Source organism: Malaclemys terrapin, chromosome 16 (genome assembly GCF_027887155.1).
Source record: "Malaclemys terrapin pileata isolate rMalTer1 chromosome 16, rMalTer1.hap1, whole genome shotgun sequence".
Taxonomy (NCBI): Eukaryota; Metazoa; Chordata; order Testudines; family Emydidae; genus Malaclemys; species Malaclemys terrapin.
The window spans coordinates 26,389,338-26,401,609 of NC_071520.1; positions in this window are offsets into that span (position 1 = coordinate 26,389,338).

A 12,272-nucleotide genomic window follows, 5' to 3' on the forward strand; every position below is an offset into this window, starting at 1 on the left:
TATGAACATCAGTTCTATGAACAACCAGTTATATGAACCATTTTTCCCAATGGAAAAAGAAAATCACATAACGAAGGTGATGTCATTGACAAATAAGTCAACATTCCTTCACATTCTCTTGCCTTCCGTGCACTGGAAATAGCTTTGCAGTGGTTTGAAGGACAAGAATGCAGTACAGGCGAGTCTCATCTTACGCTGGGGTTACATGCCCTTGTCAGCACGTAAAGCGAAAATCGTGTATAGTCAAAATTACCTTGAGTGTAACGGCAGGTGGAATCGCCTGCACTACAGGTACAGTATTTAAATTGTTATTTTTCTCTTTTTCTTTTCTTTTCTTTTTTTTCTGACCGCGCAAAGCTGAATTCACGCATGTTAAATGCGCGTAAGATGAGACTCACCTGTACGCCATACTGCAACATAGACACCATGCCTACTGTAATTCTGAGATGTTCAATTTTATGAACTTTTTGATTTTATGAACTTGATCAATTCATAAAATTGGGGTTCTACTGTATTGAAGTTTTGCTTGTTTGGTACCACTTGAGAATTATTTTGCTTTAACCTTGTTAAATATGGAGCGATCTGTATTTCTGAAGGGGGAAAAAAAGGTAAAATATAAACTAGGGCTGACGATTCATCAGTTAACTCACACAATGAACTCAAAAAAATTAACTGTGATTAAAAAATTAATCACACTGTTAAACAATAGAATACCAATTGAAATTTATTTAATATTTTTGGATGTTTTTCTACATTTTCAAATATATTGATTTCTATTACAACACAGAATCCAAAGTGTACAGTGCTCACTTTACAGTGCAAATATTTGTAATAAAAATAATATAAAAATGATAAACAAAGAAATAGTATTTTTCAGTTCACCTCATACAAGTACTGTAGTGCAATCTCAATCGTGAATGTGTAATTTACAAATGTAGATTTTTTTTTGGTTACATAACTGCATTCAAAAACAAACAATGTAAAACTTTAGAGTCTAGAAGTCCACTCAGTCCTACTTCTTGTTCAGCCAATCGCTAAGACAAACAAGTTTGTTTACGTTGACAGGAGATAATGCTGCCTGCTTCTTATTTACAATGTCACCTGAAAGTGGGAACAGGTGTTCAAATGGCACTTTTGTAGTCAGCGTTGCAAGGTATTTACGTGCCAGGTTTGCAAGGTATTTACGTGCTAAACATTTGTATGCTCCTTCATGCTTCAGCCACCATTCCGGAGAACATGTTTCCATGCTGATGACACTTGTTAAAAAAAATAGTGTGTTAATTAAATTTGTGACTGAACTCCTTGGGGGAAAATTGTATGTCCCCTCCTCTGTTTTACCTGCATTCTGCCATATAATTCATGTTATAGCAGTCTCAGATGATGACCCAGCACATGTTGTTTGATTTACGAACGCTGTCACTGCAGATTTGACAAAATGCAAAGAAGGTACCAATCTGAGAGGGACGAGGTGTGGGGCTTGCTTTCAGAAGTTTTAAAAGAGCAACACTCCAATGCGGAAACTACAGAACCTGAACCGCCAAAAAAGAAAATCAACCTTCTGCTCGTGGAATCTGACTCAGATGATGAAAATGAACATGCATCGGTCCGCTCTGCTTTGGATTGTTATCAAGCAGAACCCGTCATCAGCATGGATGCATGCCTGTTCTCACTTTCAGGTGACACTGTAAACAAGAAGCGGGCAGCATTATCTCCTGCAAATGTAACCAAACTTGTTTGAGCGACTGGCTGAAGTAGGACTGAGTGGACTTGTAGGCTCTAAAGTTTTACATTGTTTTATTTTTGAATGCACTTATTTTTTTGTATGCAATTTGAAATTTGTAAGTTCAACTTTCACGATAAAGAGATTGCACTACAGTACTTATATTAGGTGAATTACAAATATTTGCACTGTAAAAAAACAAAAAAAAATATTTTGAATAAAAAATAAATGTAAACTGAGCACTGTACACTTTGTATTCTGTGTTATAATTGAAATCAATATATTTGGAAATGTAGAAAACATCCAAAAATATTTAAATAAATGGTATTCTATTATTAACAGTGTGATTAATTGCGATTAATTTTTTTAATCGTTTGACAGCCCTAATATAAACCCCAAGAGCATTTAAAATGTTACAGTAATTCTGCACTTGACCCCATGTGGTATATATAGTACATTCTCTTTCAAATAGTTTAATAATTTCTGAATATGTCATGAATGAATGAATGATGACATCATTATGACATTAGGAACAGGGTGAGTAGAGTAGATCAGTGATATTGTATATGCCACTGCACACACTGTGCATACTAAATATAGAGTTTTATCATTACTAACGCCTAGAATACATTATTATACAATGGTTCATCAACAGCCAAATATTTACAGTGATTCTTCCGCTCCCTCAACAGATGGGAAGGCAGCAGTGTTATAGAATTTATGCATTACCTGCTGTCTCTGTCAGCATCGTACTAATTCTTGGAAAATTACAAACTATAACTGTACTTGTTTTGCCATTGTAGGTAACATGTTAGGGAAAACAGATGAGGAAAATTTCATATGTGACCTAAATCTGAGAAATGGATAAACAAATTGGTTATTGTTTCAAAGAGAACTAGGATTAATAACTATGCATAAACAAAGAAAGCAGTCTCTCTTGGCACTAGATGTGTATTGACTTTGAGAGATCAGTGGAGTCGCGTTACCCAACTGATAAAGAAAACTAGTAATTGAGCTGCTTGAAGAGCTTGATCTGTGTTCTGACCAGCATTTCTGAATATTCCAGACACAAACTAGAACTCCAGTCTTCAAAGGCACATAAAATGAACCGAGCCCCTCCATTGCAAGGAAATTAGTATGTTAACTAATGGTGTGATGATATATATTTATTTGGAATGCATGTAAAGATTTCTTAAAATGTGCTAGTTACTATATGATTGTATACAGTACGTTGAGAAAAGGTTCAGAAAAGGGCAACTAAAATTATTAGGGGTTTGGAACGGGTCCCATATGAGGAGAGATTAAAGAGGCTAGGACTCTTCAGCTTGGAAAAGAGGAGACTAAGGGGGGATATGATAGAGGTATATAAAATCATGAGTGATGTGGAGAAAGTGGATAAGGAAAAGTTATTTACTTATTCCCATAATACCAGAACTAGGGGTCACCAAATGAAATTAATAGGCAGCAGGTTTAAAACAAATAAAAGGAAGTTCTTCTTCATGCAGCGCACAGTCAACTTGTGGAACTCCTTACCTGAGGAGGTTGTGAAGGCTAGGACTATAACAGCGTTTAAAAGAGAACTGGATAAATTCATGGTGGTTAAGTCCATTAATGGCTATTAGCCAGGATGGGTAAGGAAGGGTGTCCCTAGCCTGTGTTTGTCAGAGGGTGGAGATGGATGGCAGGAGAGAGATCACTTGATCATTACGTGTTAGGTTCACTCCCTCTGGGACACCTGGCATTGGCCACTGTGGGCTGTAGTCCACGAAAGCTTATGCTCTAATAAATTTGTTAGTCTCTAAGGTGCCACAAGTACTCCTGTTCTTTTTGCGGATACAGACTAACACAGCTGCTACTCTGAAACCTGTCGGTAGACAGGATACTGGGCTAGATGGACCTTTGGTCTGACCCGGTACGGCCGTTCTTATGTTATGTAATGTTTCCAAAGAGAAGACACTATTGGCAGATCTCTTTAAAAATCTGTACTGTGCTTCATTTCTTTCAGGAATGTGTATTGATGAAAAGTTGTGGATTAAACATTTCAAAAGACTTAAGTAATGGGTTTATGGGCTAAATGTAATGTTCTTACTCTTAGCGCCCTCTTCCCTAGTTGTTTTACTTGTCCTGTCGCGGTGGGCTTTGGTTTTGGCCCCCCCACCTGGGGTCATGTAGTAATTTTTGTTGTCAGAAGGGGTCACAGTGCAATGAAGTTTGAGAACCCCTGCCTAGATGAACTGATGTGGGTAAAATTCCATGTAAGAAAGTCACTGAATTTTCAGTATTAAAGAGCTCAACAAATCACTTTAGAAATAATGTAGCAACTATAAATGGCCTTGTATCAAATAAGCAATTAGATTGGAGAAAGTCTGTAATCTCCTGTCTTATTTTATGTTCTCATAATAATATGACAGTGCACTTAATTTAGCAGATGTTCTAGCAGATTTGACCTATCCTTTGTGACACCTAAAATACCCTGCATGAACATTTGAAAGGATATAAAAAAGGTTTTATAGATTCTTTTATTCGTTCTGACCATTCAGCTTTGGAAGAGCTATTGTACTTTGGGGAAGGTACTTCTCAAGTCAAAGAGGAATATGAGATTCAAGTGAGTGGCATATTTCCTTAGTGATGGCATTATATATATTTAATGGTTTTTTTTACCATGAATTCACTTCAGCACTGTTGACTGGATTCTAATCTAATACCAGTTTTACATCAGTGTAATTCTGTTGATGTAAATTGAGTTACTCCTGATTTACATAATTGTAAAAGAGAGTAGAACCAGTATTTTATTTAGTGTCTCTTGTGTCTTGTGTTCAGCAAATTGTCTAATATTTTGTACGGAGCTCAGAGATTTTACTGATGGGTGCATAGTGGGTCAGATTTTGGATTTACACTGGTGCAAACCAAGATAAAAGTATCTCCATTAGCTACCATGGACTCACTTTAGATTTATGGCAGTGTAACTATGGTAAGAATGTGGGCCATAAACTGAAAAATAAATAGTTAAGAAATTGCACATGTATATGTAGGGCGCATAAGGAAAACTGATTATAGCCTTATTTTAAAAATATTAATTGTCTAAAATGCTGCAGCATTTCTACAGTAAAATATTAAGACTCATTCTCTTCTGAACTATACCGGTTTTGCATCAGTATGTCTCCGTTAACTCCAGTTGAGTTATTCCTGATTTATATCCAGGTAGGAGGAGAATTAAGCCGGTAGAGTTTTTGAGAATTACCGTAGAATACTCAAACAATTTTTATAAGGCAACTTAGTGTTTCATAGTTGGTTGTCATTAGCAAAACTAACGAGAGTTGACTAACACTGATGAAGTTAGAGGTTTATCTAAATATATAATGGGCAGTTGAACTGTGTATGTAAAAGCTAAAACGTTGAGAGGGTTGGTTGAAAATAAAATACATTGCCTTGGCTAGAAGGTATGGGAACAGGCAGGGGTCAGGGATTAGAGAATGGATTCAGGATGTAACTAGAAGATGGGTTGCACAAACCAAGATGGAGGAAAAAATAAACTACATAGATCTGGTCAAAGTTTGCATAGGCTGCCAAACATTTGGATGCTTATCCAAATCAAATCTCTCAATTATATTGATGACATTTCAGCATGTTTTGCAGAGGGCTCTCAAAATTCACTATTAGTTAAATGTAGACCTAGGGCAAATTTCCTCATTTTCTCTTCTCCTTCCTTTCCTACTATCCCATCCTTAAAAGATTTAAAATGATCTTTTTTTTGTGTGTGTGTTTACTCTTACCAACCAGCTGGTGTCTTAGTCTGCTGAGTCAGCCCTTTCTGAAGCTGCCCCTTTCTCTGAGGCCTGGTCTACATTGTGAGTTTAGGTCGAATTTAGCAGCATTAAATCGAATTAAGCCTGGACACGTCCACACGATGAAGCCCTTTTTTTCAACTTAAAGGGCCCTTTAAACCGGTTTCTTTACTCCACCTCCGACGAGGGGATTAGCGCTGAAATCGGCCTTTGCAGGTCGGATTTGGGGTAGTGTGGACGGAATTTGACGCTATTGGCCTCCGGGAGCTATCCCACAGTGCTTCATTGTGACCGCTGTGGACAGCATTCTCAACTCAGATGCACTGACCAGGTAGACAGGAAAAGCCCCGCGAACTTTTGAATTTATTTCCTGTTTGCCCAGCGTGAAGAGCACAGGTGACCACGCAGAGCTCATCAGCACAGGTAACCATGATGGAGTCCCAGGATCGCAAAAGAGCTCCAGAATGGACCGAATGGGAAGTACGGGATCTGCTCGCCATATGGGGAGATGAATCAGTGCTAGCTGAACTCCGTAGCAGTAAACGAAATGGCAAAATATTAGAAAAAGTCTCAAAGGCCATGAAGGACAGAGGCCATAACAGGGACACACAGCAGTGCCGTGTGAAAATTAAGGAGCTAAGGCAAGCCTACCACAAAGCCAGAGAGGCAAACGGAAGGTCCGAGGCAGAGCCGCAAACATGCCGCTTCTATGCGGAGCTGCATGCCATGCTAGGGGGTGTAGACACCACTACCCCAACCGTGTGCTTTGATTCCTTCAATGGAGAATCACGCAACAGAGAAGCGGGTTCGGGGTACGAGGAAGATGATGAAGATAGCTCACAGCAAGGAAGCGGAGAAACCGGTTTCCCCAACAGCTAGGATATGTTTATTACCCTGGACCTGGAACCAGTAATCCCCAAACTCACCCAAGGCGTGCTCCCAGACCCTGAGGGCACACAAGGGACCTCCGCAAAAAGAACAGGAGTACTTGTGGCACCTTAGAGACTAACAAATTTATTAGAGCATAAGCTTTCGTGGACTACAGCCCACAGTGGGCTGTAGTCCACGAAAGCTTATGCTCTAATAAATTTGTTAGTCTCTAAGGTGCCACAAGTACTCCTGTTCTTTTTGCGGATACAGACTAACACGGCTGCTACTCTGATAAGGGACCTCTGGTGAGTGTACCTTTGTAAATATTACACATGGTTTAAAAGCAAGCGTGTTTAATGATTAATTTGCCCTGGCAATCGCGGCCAGTACAGCTACTGGAACAGTCTGTTAACGTGTATGGGGATGGAGCGGAAATCCTCCAGGGACATCTCCAGAAAGCTCTCCTTCATGTACTCCCAAAGCATTTTCAAAAGGTTTCTGGGGAGGCTGCCTTATCCCGTCCGCCATGGTAGGACACTTTACCGTGCCAGGCCAGTAGCACGTAGTCTGGAATCATTGCATAACAAAGCATGGCAGTGTATGGTCCCGGTGTTTGCTGGCATGCAGACCACATCCATTCCTTATCTCTCTTTGTTATCCTCAGGAGAGTGATATCATTCACGGTCACCTGGTTGAAATGGGGTGATTTTTATTAAGGGGACATTCAGAGGTGCCCCTTCCTGCTCGGCTGAACATAAATGTTCCCCGCTGTTAGCCACGCGGTGGGGGGGGAGGGGGAGGGGTGAAGTGATCATCCCAGAGAATGGGGTGGGTTGGGGGGGTAGTTGGGTTTGTGCTGCATGTTAACCCGGAAACCGCGGCCCCTCCTTTTACATTGCAAACCCATTTTAAATGGCCAACCCAACGGGTGCTTGGTATGGGGAATGAGGGCGCTGCTATTTGAAACCATTCCCACATGTTATGAAGGTTAAAAATGCCAAAAGACTGTGGCTTACCATGGCTGCCTGCAAGCTGAATTCTGTTGCCTGGCACTGCGTGAGTGATCTCTCACACCAAACAGGCCCTCAATATAAGAGGAAAAATGCGACCTTGTAACAAAAGCACATGTGCTGTGTAATGTGAACAGCAAAATTTAACGTGGAAGAGTGTACCCATTGTTCTCTAAAATGTGTCTTTTTTAACCACCTCTCCCTTCTCCTCCACCAGCTGCAAATGTTTCTCCTTTGCAGAGGCTAGTGAAGATTAGAAGGAGAAAACGGTGGACTTGGGATGATATGTTCTCGGAGCTCCAGATGTCCTCCCATGCTGACAGAGCACAGCAGAATGCGTGGAGGCAGTCAATGTCAGAGTGCAAAAAAGCACAATATGAACGAGATGAGAGGTGGCGGGCTGAAGAGAGCAAGTGGCGGGCTGAAGAGGATAGGTGGCGTCAGCTTGCTGACAGAAGGCAAGAGTCGATGCTCCGGCTGCTGGAGCATCAAACTGATATGCTCCAGCGTATGGTTGAGCTGCAGGAAAGGCAGCAGGAGCAGAGACCGCCGCTGCAGCCCCTGTGTAACCAACAGCCCTCCTCCCCAAGTTCCATAGCCTCCTCACCCAGACGCCCAAGAACGTGGTGGGGGGGCCTCTGGCCACCCAGCCACTCCACCCCAGATGATTGCCCGAGCATCAGAAGGCTGGCCTTCAATAAGTTTTAAACTGCAGTGTGTCCTTTTCCTTCCCTCCTCCCTCACCCCTTCTGGGCTACCTTGGCAGTTATCACCCTAGTTGTGTGATGAATTAATAAAGAATGCATGAATGTGAAGTAACAATGTCTTTATTGCCTCTGCAAGCGGTGCTCGAGGGGGGGGGGGGTTAGTTTACAGGGAAGTAGAGTGAACACGGGGGGCGGGGAGAGGGAGGGTTCATCAAGGAGAAACAAACAGAAGTTTCACACTGTAGCCTGGCCAGTCACAAAACTGGTTTTCAAAGCTTCTCTGATGCGCACCGTGCCCTGCTGTACTCTTCTAACTGCCCTGGTGTCTGGCTGCGCGTAATCAGCGGCCAGGTGATTTGCCTCAACCTCCCACCCCGCCATAAATGTCCCCCCCTTACTCTCACAGATATTGTGGTGCGCACAGCAAGCAGCAATAACGACTGGAATATTGGTTTCGCTGAGGTCTATCCGAGTCAGTAAACTGTGCCAGCGCGCTTTTAAACGTCCAAATCCACATTCTACCACCATTCAGCACTTGCTCAGCCTATAGTTGAACAGGTCCTGACTACTGTCCAAGCTGCCTGTGTACGGCTTCATGAGCCATGGCATTAAGGGGTAGGCTGGGTCCCCAAGGATCACGATAGGCATTTCAACATCCCCAACAGTTATTTTCTGTTCCGGGAAGAAAGTCCCTGCCTCCAGCTTTTGAAACAGACCAGAGTTCCTGAAGACGCGAGCATCATGTACCTTTCTCGGCCATCCCACGTTGATGTTAGTGAAACGTCCCTTGTGATCCACCAGGGCTTGTAGAAGCATTGAAAAGTACCCCTTGCGGTTTATGTACTCGGTGGCTTGGTGCTCCGGTCACAAGATAGGGATATGGGTTCCGTCTATCGCCCCACCACAGTTTGGGAATCCCATTGCAGCAAAGCCATCCACTATGACCTGCACGTTTCCCAGAGTCACTACCCTTGATATCAGCAGGTCTTTGATTGCGTTGGCTACTTGGATCACAGCAGCCCCCACAGTAGATTTGCCCACTCCAAATTGATTCCCTACAGACCGGTAGCTGTCTGGCGTTGCAAGCTTCCACAGGGCTATCGCCACTCGCTTCTCAACTGTGAGGGCTGCTCTCATCCTGGTATTCTGGCGCTTCAGAGCAGGGGAAAGCAAGTCATAAAGTTCCATGAAAGTGCCCTTACGCATGTGAAAGTTTTGCAGCCACTGGGAATCATCCCATACTTGCAACACGATGTGGTTCCACCAGTCTGTGCTTGTTTCCTGGGCCCAGAATCGGCGTTCCACTCCATGAACCTCCCCCAGTAACACCATGATTTGCACATTGCTGGGGCCTGTACTTTGTGAGAGGTCTATGTCCATTTCAATTTCCTCATCACTCTCGTCGCTACGCTGCAATCGCCTCCTCGCCTGGTTTTGCTTTGGCATGTTCTGGCTCTGCATATACTTCAGGACAATGCGCGTGGTGTTCATCGTGCTCATAATTGCCATGGTGATCTGAGCGGGCTCCATGATCCCAGTGCTATGGCGTCTGGGCTGAAAAAAGGCGCGAAACTATTGTCTGACGGAGGGAGAGAGGGGCGAGTGACGACATGGCTTACAGGGAATTAAAATCAACAAAGGTAGCTGTGCATCAGGGAGAAACATAAACAACTGTCACACAGAATGGCCCCCCCAAAGATTGAACTCAAAACCCTGGGTTTAGCAGGCCATTGATTTCACAGAGGGAGGGGGAAGCAAATGAATACAGAACAAATCTGGTCCATCTATCTTTTACATCTTAGGCTGGCAGCAGACGGTGCAGCATGACTGATAGCCATCGGCATCTTCTGGGTGCTTGGCAGAAGATGCTGTATTACGATTGCTAGCCATCATCGTCAAGATGGTTCAGTAGGACTGCTGGCAGGACTGAGTCTCCAGGAGACAAAACATGTCTGCCCAGGTGCCTCTGACCAAATTCACTGAGGAATACGACGATGATGGATACCAGTCGTAATACACCATCTGCTCCCAAAAGGCAAGGAGCTGCTGCTGTATAGCAATGCAGCGCCATGTCTGCCAACACCCAGATAGCCGATGATGGCTACCAGTCATACTGCACCATCTACTGCCAAAAGGCAATTAGCTGCTGCTGTGTAGCAATGCAGTACCACGTCTGCTGGCACCCAGATGACATGGTGACGCTGAGCTGAGTGGGCTCCATGCTTGCCGTGGTATGTTGTCTGCACAGGTAACCCAGGTAAAAAGGCGTGAATCGATTGTCTGCCTTTGCTCTGATGGAGGGGGAGGGGCCTGACGACATGTACCCAGAACCCCCCGCGACACTGTTTTTGCATCATCAGGCATTCCGATCTCAACCCAGAATTCCAATGAGCGGCGGAGACTGCGGGAACTGTGGGATAGCTACCCACAGTGCAACGCTCCGGAAGTCGACGCTAGCCTCGGAACTGTGGACGCGGTCCACCGACTTAATGCACTTAGAGCATTTTATGTGGGGACACACACAATCGACTGTATAAAATCGATTTCTATAAAACCGGCTTCTATAAATTCGACCTAATTTCGTAGTGTAGACATACCCTCAGTGGTTGTTTGGATATGCTGCTTTTGGTGGCATTGGCTCAGGAAATCAGAGAATCAATGGAACAGAGGTAGTGTCATCAACCGAAAGAAGAGAATTTTGGAGAATTTCCAAACTTACACCCTTATATGGAGTCAGAAAATCAACTCTAATGATAAACCAGATAGGCATTAATTTCCACTCTGTGTTCTACAAAAATCAAATGAAGGAACATTAAGTGCAATTGTGGATGAGGATTGTACTTGTAGATCTTGGCATCCAACTGCTAGCGTTAAATATTACCAGAATCTAAAATTTTATCAAAGATGAAACTGCTAGCTTTAAATAGGAAAAAGTTATAGGACACCCTGGGAAATGCCTAAGAATTATTTATATGCTCATTAAAGGAATCACCTTTTGTTTACTAGAATAAACGGTAAGAATTTAGTCAGCTGGTATTTAATGAAGCTTCAGTTAATAAGAAATTTCTAAGGTTCCTGGTGCATACCTTAAAAGAAGTAAAAGGTAGCGAAAATGTAGATCTTGCAGTCATCTTTGCCAGCATGAATTGTTAAATGAAATAAAAGGAAATACTATATTATGAATACTTAGGAGTCTTTAGGATTTATAAAGCAATCACCAAGACCTATGAACTATCACTAATGCTAAATGGTTCTTGTTATCCAACTATGTGTCTTTCCAGATCCTCATTATTTTGTCTGTTCAACATACATCTAGTAATTTTTAGAAAGATGTGCACTGTACAAATTTAATTAACCTTTGGACATTAAAGTAACACCAGTGTGTCTATTTCTTTATCAAGTCTCTTGGAATAGGTTTTAAACCAACCTTTTCTTGTCATTTATAGATCATGGCACTTTTTTCAAGAGTGGATGTTAACCCCAGTGTCCTGGCGAAATTCCAATTTCATTAATTACATTTTGCTAATAATAATAATTCCTTGTTCAGTTAAATTGGATAGCACAAGAGTTTTAAGCTGGGTACTCAAAAACTGAAGCACACAAAATCATTGGCCACTTTTGAAAATTTGGTTTTTAGCCTGTGGGCCAAATGTAGTTCTGGGCTTTCATGGACTTCAGTGGCGGTGCAGCCACATCCATTTACAGTGGTGCTGAATTTCCCCTCTGGAAAATGGAAATGTTTTACAAATAGGAATAAATCAGGGCACAACCTTGTTCCCATTGAAATCATTGGCAAAACGTCCAGCAGCTTCACTGGGAGCAATATTGGGCCCTTAAACTTCACAAGGATGGTGGGAGTTTTAATTAATGTTGTAAAATGCCATATCGTTGTGTGGTATCATTATTTATTTATGATTCAAAGAAATACAGGTCTGAGCTATTTCATATACTGTCCTTTTACTTAACATACTCACATTTTCCCTCAAATCTTTAACCTTGGAAGCTGAAGAACTATCACAAAGTCTCAGGCATTGGTACCCTAACATCAGGCTTGTCTGGTTATGTGGACTCTCTCCTCAGGCCCTTCACTACCAGCACTCCCATCGGTGATCTTCCAGAAAACACCATCCTGGCCACTATGGACGTAGAAGCCCTCTACACCAATATTCCACACAAAGAT